Source organism: Haemorhous mexicanus, chromosome 8, assembly GCF_027477595.1.
Source record: "Haemorhous mexicanus isolate bHaeMex1 chromosome 8, bHaeMex1.pri, whole genome shotgun sequence".
In the NCBI taxonomy this organism is placed as follows: Eukaryota; Metazoa; Chordata; class Aves; order Passeriformes; family Fringillidae; genus Haemorhous; species Haemorhous mexicanus.
In genome coordinates, this window is record NC_082348.1 from 21,888,330 (window position 1) to 21,900,600 (window position 12,271).

Sequence of the window (12,271 nt, forward strand, 5' to 3'; positions counted from 1 at the left end):
CATTTGACCTTTGATGTTGAGCTTCAGTAGTTTTTACTAAATTCAAGGAAAAGAAGATAGATCTTTGTTGCAGTTGATAGAAAATGAACATGAGGCACTGAAAACAACCAATCTATATATTAGAAATGTAGATTACAAGATATTGTTCACATATGGTTAATTTCTGACAAAACCTAATACTAGATAAATAAGCCAATATTGGCACTCTCAGACCAACTCCAGTATTGTATCTGTAAATAACAATATTATGCAGGCTTGAACACATTAATGGCTTGAAAACAGGGAGCAATAGCAGATGCTATAAAATACACAGAATCAATTCTGTTTGGACATTTATTGTATTAATACTATTTTCAATTTACTTAGCAGTAAAGTGCTTTTATTACTGACTACTGCCAATGTATGAATGAGAATGTATGGGGGTGTTGTACACTCAAACATGTGCATATTAGCTGTTCTGCCTGGCTTAAAAATTCCCTAAGAGGACACACTATCATGTTTTAACCACACCTAGCAGCAGTGTACAATATGCCATACAGGCACAAGAGAATACTGTTGACACAGATCCAGTCATAATTTTGCTAGAGGGGATAAAGGCATTATTAGCCAAACACAATTTGATTGGAAAAATTAGCACTATCAGCTGGTCCTTGAGAAACGTCATGGGATGTTTAAGCAGAAGTAAGAAACCAGCTGCTGGTAGCTGTTTGTCTTTTTTTCCTCTCTTGCTTCACAGAGCCTCCAGAAGGTTATGTAGAAAGAAAATCAATTAAATAAAAATGGACAATGATAAAGAAGTCAAGAGAGCAATTTTAAAATCAATACATTTCTTCAAAAGAAGCTCTCAAGGTGGTTGCAGAATATGGAACAGAAGCCTGACATAGCAAGCAGACTCAATGTCAAGAACCAAAAGAAGATCCCCAAATACTTTCATGTTTATCAGAAAGGATGGCATGGAAAGATTTGCAATAACCCAAGGTCAATCAAACCCAATTCTCTATTGCCTACCCTGACTCCTGGAGGACAGGTAATGAAGTTTCAAACACCAGGCCATGTCTCTAAAAGGACAACGTTTGTGTTTGAAGAACCCAGCACTTAAAGAACCATCCAAGAATGAACTTTTGTGGTAGCAACCATCAGCAGAAACATCACCAACTTCTTCTCTAAGTAAAGACACAATTATTCAATTTTCAAATAAACGTCATACATATATCAGCCCCCACCAAACCCTACATTTAAACAATAAAACTCTGCCAAAACAAAATATTCCATTGTGCATGTAATTTTCTCTCCAAGAAGAGGACTGAAGAAAGGAGAGATCACATGTGAAATGTTAGTTATTAGTCATCAGTGATGCACTTGTGTTGGTTTGATGCACTTTTGGTTGGTTCTCAACGTGGCAAGGACAGTAAAAGAGCTTATATAGACTAGTGGAGAAATCAAGAAAAAAAAAGCTTCAAGAAAAAAATGAACTTCATCTTAATGATGGGCAATTTTATGAAACCATCAGAGACCAAAATAAGTTAAATCATCATAAAATATAGTGATGTCAAATTATTTCACTTGAAAAATAATTGGCAGAAAAGGGTCTTAGATAAATGAACAGTGAATTGATACACTTAGCTGGGCTTTAGTGCTGCCTCTAAATTTGCAAACTGCTAAACTCAGTCCAGAAAATATCTTGACCTCTTCTTCTGTGTCAGTTTAAGGCAGAACTAAATGTGACTCCTGTGGTCAGGTAGAGCATTTAGGTAAAAAATTCTTAGCCACATTCACTTCTTATATCAAAACCATTTCTGTTTTACTGCAAAATCATGATTCTGAAAACACAGTCAAGAAGATGACTTTAAAGAAATTCCTTTTTGTTTTCTGGTGCAAAACATCTGTGCAGTGATACACCATGACAAGCACGAGGCGTGCAAACACAGCTCAGAGCAACTGGCACTTCTGTCAGCACTGAAAGCACTGATGTCATTTAGTACTTGTGGTAAGCCCCAAATATTCCTCTTGCAGCAAAACATTTGTTGCCTACTTCCTATGGAATTTCTGAGCAGGAATCAGGCCCAGCTATATCATGTTCTATTTCTTCCCTTAAACAAGGTTTTCTTTCTTGAATTCTTCAGTATCAAATGCTCTCAAGTTCACATGTGTACTTAAATATTTGGAAGTTCTACCTCTTCCCAAAACCAGACTTGACTTTTCTTCCAGCTATTACTATTTGCACATTTCTCATCCATGCTCATGTTGATGAAACAAAACAATGTTCTAATGTTTCTTTTAACCAGTTCAGTATCTTCATTAATTTAGTCACAAAAAATTTGTACTGAATTTTTTTTAAATTAAATTTTTATTTGTGTGTAAGGTGTACTTCTAGATCATTAACACTGAATCTTTAGTACAGTCACTTTGCTTTTAGAAGCTGACAACTCACCAACTTACATGTTTTTCCACTGATAGTAGCCAAACTCTATAGTCATTGATGCCTTTTGGGGCTACCTAAAAACAGAGGCCAGACCAAAGAAAGGGAATTAAAAGTGGTTATATTTATTGAAGGGCCTTCAGGTACATTTTGGGCAGACAAAGCCCCCCCCAGGGGCTACACCTAAAATGGATAATGGGTCATGGGTTTTCACACTTTTGTAAGTTTGTTTATTTGCATATTGGGGATAAATCTTCCAATTACAGCTCCAGGTAATGAAGTCATTTATCCCAAGTTTTCTTCCCCCCACAACTCACTTCTGTTTACATTTCTCTGAGCCTGGGACAGTGAGGTATCCCTGCTGTCCAGTAGCTAACATTCTATATGGAGTTTAGAGTTATACACTAAAAAATTGTAAGATTACAAATATATGAAAAACATAAAAGCTAAAATCCTAAGGCCTCACCATTCCAGAGAGAGCATCAGTGATACTCTGTGTGCAGCTCTCCTGTGGCTCATTCTCTGGGATCTTGGCTGTGTGCTACTGCACAGGCATCAATCAGCACATTAATCTGGCAGCATCATTGCTAGGAACAGACTTCAGGACTTCAGGACAGCACTAAATCTAGAAAAATATTTTCCATAAAATACAATGATTTCTGAAGTTAATTTTGTATAAAGTCCTCTCTTTTTTCAAGCTGCTGTCTGAATGCCAGATGTTTGTGATTTGGTCATGCCAGCAATGATGTCTGGGATCAGCAAAACTCTAACAAAAACACACAGAACTTACACCAAAAAAAAAACCCAACAAAAACCCAAAGACCAAATGAGTGTTATATTTCAACATTTACCTTTCAGCATATACATTGTAGATATTTGAAGGTAATATTCCCTCATCCTTTCCATGTAGACCTGTGACTTGTAAATAAGAAAACTGAAAACCCAACAAAAGGAAACAGAACAAATTAATAATCCTTTCCTTCACCAATTTAAATTTCCCTCTGCTAAATTAGTTGACTTTCAAAGTTTACCCCAGGGGAATCTTGTAATTTTGGAGAGTTTATCTCAAGAAACAATTATGAAACTGGGGATGAAAAATGCAAGGGGGCTAGTAGAGTGGATGGGCAGAGAGAGCATTGTCTTTGAAAGGGGGAGCTACCACCACTTCCACATAAGATTACATCATAAGATTACATTTTGTCCTGACTGATTATTTACTGAAAGGGACTTAGGCTCAGCAGGAATATGTATGGACAGAAGGAGGAAATATTCTTCACAACCCATTACAAAGAGTGCTGCACCAGCTTGGACTGGGAACAAAAAGGAGGCAATGTAGAAAGATGCTGCTTTTTTCAAGATGGTCCAAGTTAAGGTGCAGTGAGAGCATTGCCCTGCTGACACATGTAGTCTTTAGAGTGGAAAATGTTTCAAACCACCCCAGACACATGAATGGAGATCACACAGATGTCTAAGAACTGCAGCTCAGCTCGAGAGCACCTTCTTCTCTCTGGTACTTCAAACACACAGGGTTTCTGTCACAATGACCTCTTGCAGCTGAAGAATAAGAAAAGGACTAGATCAAGTAGAAAAGACAAATGACTGTGTGGCTTCTTTAAAAAGAATTCTTTTGGAGTCAGCATGGAGTGTTTCCTCACACAGCTAGGGATCATTTGCTCCTGCAGACCTAGGGTGGATTGCCTTACCAGAGTGCATGCAGGGCCCTGCCTTACAGACTGTCCTGGAACAAACACTTTTCCTTATTTTGGAGGTTTTAATGAGGTGATTATTGCTACACAAGTTTCTAAAACTGATGATATGGGCCACCTGTACAACAGTTGCTGATTATGATTGAATGAGAAGACAGAGGTACATTAGAAACTCTCCCCCAGTTTCTCAACCTGTGAAAGAATAGAGTTAGTCCCCAGTACGAGGAAGGCTCGAACACATCTCAGTGCAGATGTAACTTTGCTAACAGCCACAGGCAGATCCTCACTAGTGTGGCTCTTGTGACATGGTGATCTGACTAATATCTGAAGACACTTTACATGCTGGCTGCATTGATAGAGAGCAGGAAGTGTAACCTTTGACCAGAGAGTAATAACAGTGTGAGCTTTTCTGCAAACGAAACCTAGAGGAATTAATGTCCAGTATCAGTCACAAAGTGCATTTAGGACTCTCTATAAATCTAACTGAAGCATTTAATGAAATTATCATCTTCCTGTGTAATTTGAAACAGATGTAAGAGTTTTGCCAAAACAAAAAGGATGTTTAAACTCCCAGAGCACTAGGGTTAGAACCAACAGAGTGTATGACACTGAAGGGTAGGGGCTTTCACAGGCTCTGATCTGGTATCTCAAATTCATATGTGGGACTTCAATGTCTGCAAGAGTCCCCCCTGGATGGGTCTCCCAGCATCAACATGCTGAACAGAGGCCACTGACCTCCAATCATTTGGAAGTACTGGGGAGGGCAGGCTTATGTTATGTTTAAAAAAGAAACCACCATAGATTTTCCATTTTGTGTGTCCTTTGGTTTTCACGCTCCCATGATGTATCACAGTTCACACATCAGAAGATTTTTCTGCCAGATGAAAAGTTCAGATTCAGTTTCCTCTAGCTCTTCCTCATTTGAATGATTGAAAATCTCTCTGCTCCACTTCTCAACAGAGTCTCTCCAAGAAGCATCAGAGCAGGATTGCATCTGAATACTGTGGCATAGCCAGTGGCTACTACTGCAAATGGGAGTGCCTGGTCTTTTTTTTTTTTTTCCCATTGTATGTTCTGGTACTAGGCATATCTATAAAAACTAACTCAAAAAAAATCAGCTTGCAGGCTTAAGTACACATAAATATAAGTAAATAAGAGATGGACCAACAAATATATTATAAATTGTTTTCTATTAACTAATTAAAGATGGCTTATTCTACTAAAGTGTTTGGTGTCTGCTAGGTTGTTTCTTTCTTCCTTTGAAGAAGATAAATTTAGCTTATTCTCTACCTAAATTTCATCATGATAGTCAATTTTGATTTTGATTTTCTATTTAATCTGCTTTTATCATGACTTTTTTAACCACCATATCTGAGCTCCCCTAATGTGAAGCTTTTTTATGACCTTGCTGAAAATCTCTTTCTGATGTCAGAACCCCTGTATGAGCAGGTGTTACATGCTTTGGCAGTGATAGAATTATTCTTTCATAGTCTACAGAAGCTCTTAAGCTGCCTTCATCCCCATAGCATCTAAACTCCATTGAGTAGCACATTAACTGACAAGACTAACATCCATCATCTCTGCCTCGCTCTCCTCTCTTGAAGAAGTGTGCATGTAGGGCAGGGTATGGTTTGGGTGGGCTTTGCACTGTTTTATTTTTAAATGTCCCTGCCTCAAGGTATGTACCCTGGAAAAATTCTTCTGTCACATACAGCAGAAGCTGCAGAGAAGTTTCTAGAGGTCTTTCACTCCTGCCTGTGTCTCCAGTCAGTCTCTATCTCATCCAGAAATGAAGTTTATCATGACAAACGTTCTAGTACAAGCCTTAAAAAAGGACCCTTTATTCAGAGCATTTTATTCTGATGAATCTTCTGTATCTACAGTAGAAAGTGCTTTCCAAATTTAAGATTATTTTTGCATTGTGTCCCAAGTATGCATAACACTTGTTGCTAGAACAATTACTCCTTACTGGTGAAAGCACATCCAGCTGAAGCCTCACCAGTGAGTAAAAGCTGCTGTTAAAAACCATCTTTAACTTTCTGGCTTACTTGTGGTTTTACTCATTCAGCTTGATATTCCAGGAACACCTTCAAACTAAGGGGATGATAATACTGATGATAATAGAGCAGTCCAGTGCAAGGGTACTCAACCTTGGAGAGCTGCAGTCACTCTGTTATTAAGAGATGTCATGAAAACAACATATAATTGCAGATGAATATCTTGGCAGTGTAACCGTGTTAACTTCAAAAACCCTGTAGAGGTAGCACTCCCTTACCACACTTGTAAGATGGATTAGGAGAGCTGTATAACTATCCATCCATGATATGATTATCCTGTGATTGTATCCCCTTATCTCACTCCTGGTTTTAACTTCCAGGGCACTCCTCCTCAGTCTGGCTCACTGCCTCTCTTCCTCAGGGAGAGGAGCTGCCAAGTCCTCTGGCACTCTGTAACTCTTGTGGCAAGATACAGCATCCTATCAAACAGGAAACAGACCCACTTCAGCGTGCCATCAAATATACAGATGATAAAATGCTCCTGGACCACAGGAGTTCTCATCTAATCTAACAAGGCCTGTGTTAATCACAGTCCAGTGAAATACCTACTCATATGGGTTTTTTTACCAGTTGTGGTGCATTCATAAACCTTCTATTCTTAAACTCTGGGTATTTCTTGAAGAACACAGACAAATTTTGACATTATTTTGTAGCTCCATCAAAACAGGATTTGAGTATATAAGGCATCAAAACCATGAGAATACAAAGAGAACCCCAAATATATTACTTTAAAGAAAATGTCATTATCTGTGAAGGGCTAGGGTTGTGATTTTTGAACTCTTAGTTTTGGTATTGCTGATGTTGCCAAGTATAACTAGTCCCTGCTGACAGACCTATAAGGAGAACTTGAACTGGGAATTGCCATACATCCCAGCTTCCCCCACTTTGTTTGGAGCAGGTCAGTTTTCCTCTTCTTATTTCACAAGAAATCCCCATTAATTATCCCCCTCACTCTTGTCACAAAGACACTTGTACCGTTTCCTGCTGGATTTCACCCTCCACCTCCCGTGCAATTAGCAAAGGAGTTTTTATTCATGCTCCGATTTCTTCCCACCACGGCTGTTCTGCTCTCTGCCCACCTCTCACTGCTCCTTCCCTTTCTCCTGCCGGCTGACTTTGCTCCATCCCTCACTCTCGCCGGTCACCCTCCTCCCACACCTTCTGTGCTCTCCCTCCCCTCCATTCCCCCTCCCTGCCACTCCAGCAGCAGAAATCAAACCCACAGCCCCGTCCCTGCTGCTATTGCAGAGCTCCGGAGCCAGATCAGCCCTGGGGGCTGCGGGCAGAGCAGGGCACAGAGGGGACAGGTGGGACAGAGGGGACAGGTGGGACAGGTGGGACAGGTGGGGAGGGAGCAGGGCGGCGGCACGAAGGGCACGGCGAGGAGGGACTGCCTGCTGTGACACCGGGCATGTTCCACATGGCAGCTCCAGGGAACACGAGCTGCTGCCGGCTCCGGGGACTGCACCGTGGCCATCCCTCTGGCCATGAGCACAGCAGCTGACTCGCTGCTTTGCAAATACTGGGATGTCCCGAAGATGAAAGGAAAAAATGCAGACTGCACTTACAGTCTTGCAGCATTAGCGTTTGGCACAAAAGAACCCATTAAAAAAGTCATGACTTTCCTGTGGGCAAATATTACTAGAAGCACAACGTAGCCTTTGAATACTCCTGACCCAAAAATCCAAAGCAAACAAGGGAAGTGCTTTTAACTTCCCATGAGCTGTGATGTGGGAGCTCCCAGTTACACTCCTGTGTTCTGAGACTCAGCCTGTTCACTCTGCCCCTGGGTAGGTACCACAGGTGCCTTTCCAAAACTTCACTCTTCTTTTTTTGTAAAGAGATCACGTTATGGTGAACAGCCTTGGCATGCAGCAGCAAAAATGCACATTCAATATTCAGTGTGGGGAATACTGACTGGATGTTGCACTGGAATGAAGACCCTGCACTGGAGCTTGCCATATCAAAATCCACACACCCCACAGGCTGCTGGCACTTTGTACACTGACTCATCTGCATTGATCTTGATGTTACTTCAAGCTCACTCCGTCTGATCCTGAGCTGTCATTCCCAATCATACACAGCCTTCCCAGTCAAGGAACCTGCCTAGTGACCCACTAGAGCAAAGACACACCAGGAAAAGGGAAAATGAGTCAGAGAAAGTAACCAAATTTTACTTTTATATCATTGTTCCACTAGATGTATACAGAACTGAAACAGCCTTAATTAAGGCTCTGTTAAGTAGCCTTTCTATAAAGTCCCCTCTCCTATAAGGAAGAAATGTGTTCTGGCCAATACCAAATCAATCTGAAACTTTTGCTGTCACAGAAGTCACAGATACAGGGTGCTGGCAATCTGGCATTCAGTGAGTTATAATCTACATTCATTTTACATATAATTTTCTGTGGAGTTCTCTGTTCTCATGCAATCTGCACGGAATCCAGTCAGGAAAAGCATCAGAACTAATTCTCATAGAGGCCAATACCAGCAAACCACTTTAACTGCTCCTAAAGGAGCTTTGTTGCTTGACCAGATTTTCTGGAGACCAGCACACAACCATTACAGCCAAGATCAACCCTCTGTGGGTAATCCTTCAGAACTGAGCCCTGAAACAAGCAGGGTAACCTGTCATGGTGTTTCTGGATCAGTGTGAAAAGGAAAAACTAAAGATCACTTCAGATAATTCCATGCATTTCTGGTGAGGAAACTCTCCTACCTGGAAAGTCTGTGAGAACCAGGGAAACCCAACAGAGGTCTTGCATTCTCCCCATCCCAGGTACTGCCAGTATAAGCAGGTTTTTTTTGCCTAGCTCAGGTCTTTTATATGACCTTCCTATGTTTTGGGTGAAAAAAGTGCCTCAGTTGCATGGTAAGCCTTGCAGAAATATTATGCTCTCAATGGCATTTTTTAGCACTCTACAAAGGTCTAGATGACACAAGAGGGCTTAAACTTCCCCTTTGTAAAAATCCAATAGACTGTTTATACCTAGGAAAAAATCAGGTAACCTTTTAGGACATTTATCTTGGTACAGCCACATTGTTACTTTTTCTTTTTGATCTATTTCCTACAGAGATTACAAAGTTTATGTTAATGTTAAGAGGGAAAACTCTCTCACCTTCTTTGGGCATACAGGGGAGTCTGGAACTGACAATGTGCTTTCTGTCACAGGCTTTTTATCAAATCCTATTACGTCCAACTCTTGGGATATCTCAATACTAGGGAGAATTTCATACTCAGCAGCCTGATACATAAGGTCATCTGTCCTCAGCCCAGTGCAAGGGATGACAGAGTTTCTCCAGTATCATTGCAGTGATTGTACTCCTGCTTTGGCCCAGAAGCAGCATGCTGTTACCTCAAGATGCAGAGGAGACCTGATCACTAACCTAAATTCTTAATATATTTCTTTATCTTTCTTTGTTGAAACCTACAGTGCTGGGAAGGTAAGTCACCTTCTGCAGACAAAAACACAGCACTGCACTAACTGGAAATTACACAGTCACTAGTAAATAGCAAATGTACCAGTGGTGTATCAACACTGTGATGTCTCTGTGGGGATATGGCACAAATGGACAAAGGAAGAGATCTCTGACACCATTTAAAGCTCATTCAAAATATCATGTCAACTTACAATACCCACACTTTATCAAATGGATATTTTAAGATGAAGACCTGAATGCTGATTATGCTTGCAATGTTGATGGGATTGTTCTCACTGTGCAGACCCCTTCTGCTTTGACTGGAAAAATATTTTAGGCTGAGTCCATCCTCACTGTCTCTAGTAAAATTAACATTAAAGTTAGAGCCTATTTTTGGCCTATTTGTTTTGATTTTCATATTAAAAAATAGAGTACACTTTAGAGATAACTGCTTCCCCTATAAGACATAGTCTGATAATGAAAACATCATTAATCTATAGTATGGAGACAGAGAGATCTGTGACAAAATGCCTTGTAAATGGCTCTAACAGAGTAATATTGACTGATTCTGTCAATACTTAGTCAGGAATTTGTTGCAATATCACAGAATCATGGAACAGTTCAAGTTGGAGGGACCTCTGGGACATCATCTGATCCAGCCTTGTACTCCAAACAAGTCCAGCTAGATGGGTTTGCTCAGGACCTTGTCTTGTCAAGCTCTGACTGCCAGGAGACTTGGCCTCTCTGGGCCCCTAACTCCGGTGTTTAACAACCATCACCCTTTAAAAAAAAAATTTTCTTTTTTTAAATCTAGTAAAATTCTCACGCATCACAACTTGCATTTATTGCCTTTTGATCATATCTCTGTGTGCCTCTGAGAAGAGCCTGTCTTCTCCACAGGCCAGGTTGTCCTGGGCAGCAATAACACCTCTCTCCCTGTTCTTTCCTTCAGGCTGAATAAGCCCACTTCCCTCAGCCCCTGCTCCACGTCAGGTGCTCCACAGGCCACCCTGGTGGGCTCTGCTGGGCTCACTCCAGCATGCCAACACCCAGAGCACCCAAAACACCAGACACCCACCCTGGTGCACTGGGAATAATCCCTGCTCTTGTGCACGGGGCTAAAATCTTGCTCTGAAGGCAACAGTAGGTTGTTTGCCCCATTTACCACAAAAACACACACTGCTGTCTGCTTCTCAGCTTCTCTCAGGCCTTTCTTTTCGCAGCCCTGCTCCCCCTGTCCACTCTGTACTGTCACCCAGGGCTGTTTTGTCCTACTTGCAAGGAGCTGCTGTTGCCTGCACTGAAACCCTGAGGTCCCTGCCAGCCCCTGTCAAGGTCCCCCAGGAGAGCATCAGCATCATCCCTGTGCTCCAGCACACGGACTGGATGTCCCCACAGCTTTGTGCCATGCACAAACTCACAGATCACACCATCCCTGCCCCTGTCTGGCTGTTAGAGGTGCTGAGTCTTCTGGCCACAGTGCCAACACCTGCTGGGGGATTTTGCACCTCTGAACACAGCCCTTTGAGCCTGCTGGGCCAGCCAATTTTCCTCTTGCCTTAACACCCATTATTTATTCAGGACAAAGCTATAATTTCCCCTGCAAGCCTACTAAGGAGACTTTGACAGAGGCCAAAGCCAAAGCAGACCACATCCATATAGTGGACAGCTCTCCCCACATTCACACAGTTATTTATCTTGCCAGGTCAGTCAGACTTCTGCAGATCAGAATGGTTGCTCTTGTCTTTCAAAGAGGTTGTCCTTGAAGGTAAAATATCAATGTCAATTAAATATATATGTACGTATTTTGAACACTGCTTAGGAGCATGCACTCAATTTATTCTATTTAAATAGTGAAGGTTGGAAGACTTACTCCAAGGAAGGTTTTTCTTTGGTGTGCCTGGTCCTGTCTACTGGTTTCTCATTCAGAAAACAGAGAAACAGCAGAAACAAAATCAATGCAAGCTTGTCACCAAAAACTGCTCATTCATGCTGTCTTGGGCAAAGGCAGCTTCTTTTGGGGACGTTTCAGCAACATTGCAGGTGCTGCCAGCCACCTGGAAAAGAGAATTATTGTATAAGCTTTGAACAGGATGAATTGCAACGGGAATGAATTGCAACAAGAATGAATTGCAAATCATCAGGTCTTCCCCACACAAGGGAGACTACAGAGATCAGACTGGTTGGATGACAGGCACAGTACACTACATCCAAATGCAGCTGCAATGTATATTTTTTTCTTTGTAATCACTCATCTCTCAGGTCTGGCTTTTCACTTGTGTTGAGACTTCTTAATTACAAAGCAGATATTGGCCTGAATGTAAGATTTTAGGGAATAATTTCACAGAAAATTGATTATATGGCACTACAAAGAGACTCCCATGAAACAAAGATGTGTTTAGGAAGTGATTCATGATCAGTGTGAAAACGCAGTTAATGCATTTGGGCTACTCTGGGCCACCTAGAGAGCACCTGTTGCTTTATTGGAATAGAGTACACTTAAAAGAAGTTATTTCTGTTATGAACTACATTATTTTTGATGGTGATAAAAATCATAGACAGCTTCAAAAATGTCTATGTGAATTCTGCCACTATCCACACTCTGAACAAGTTGCCTTTTTGGCAAAACCATGACTCTGGCAAGCTCCTGGCCACCTGGGCAGAGTTGCTCT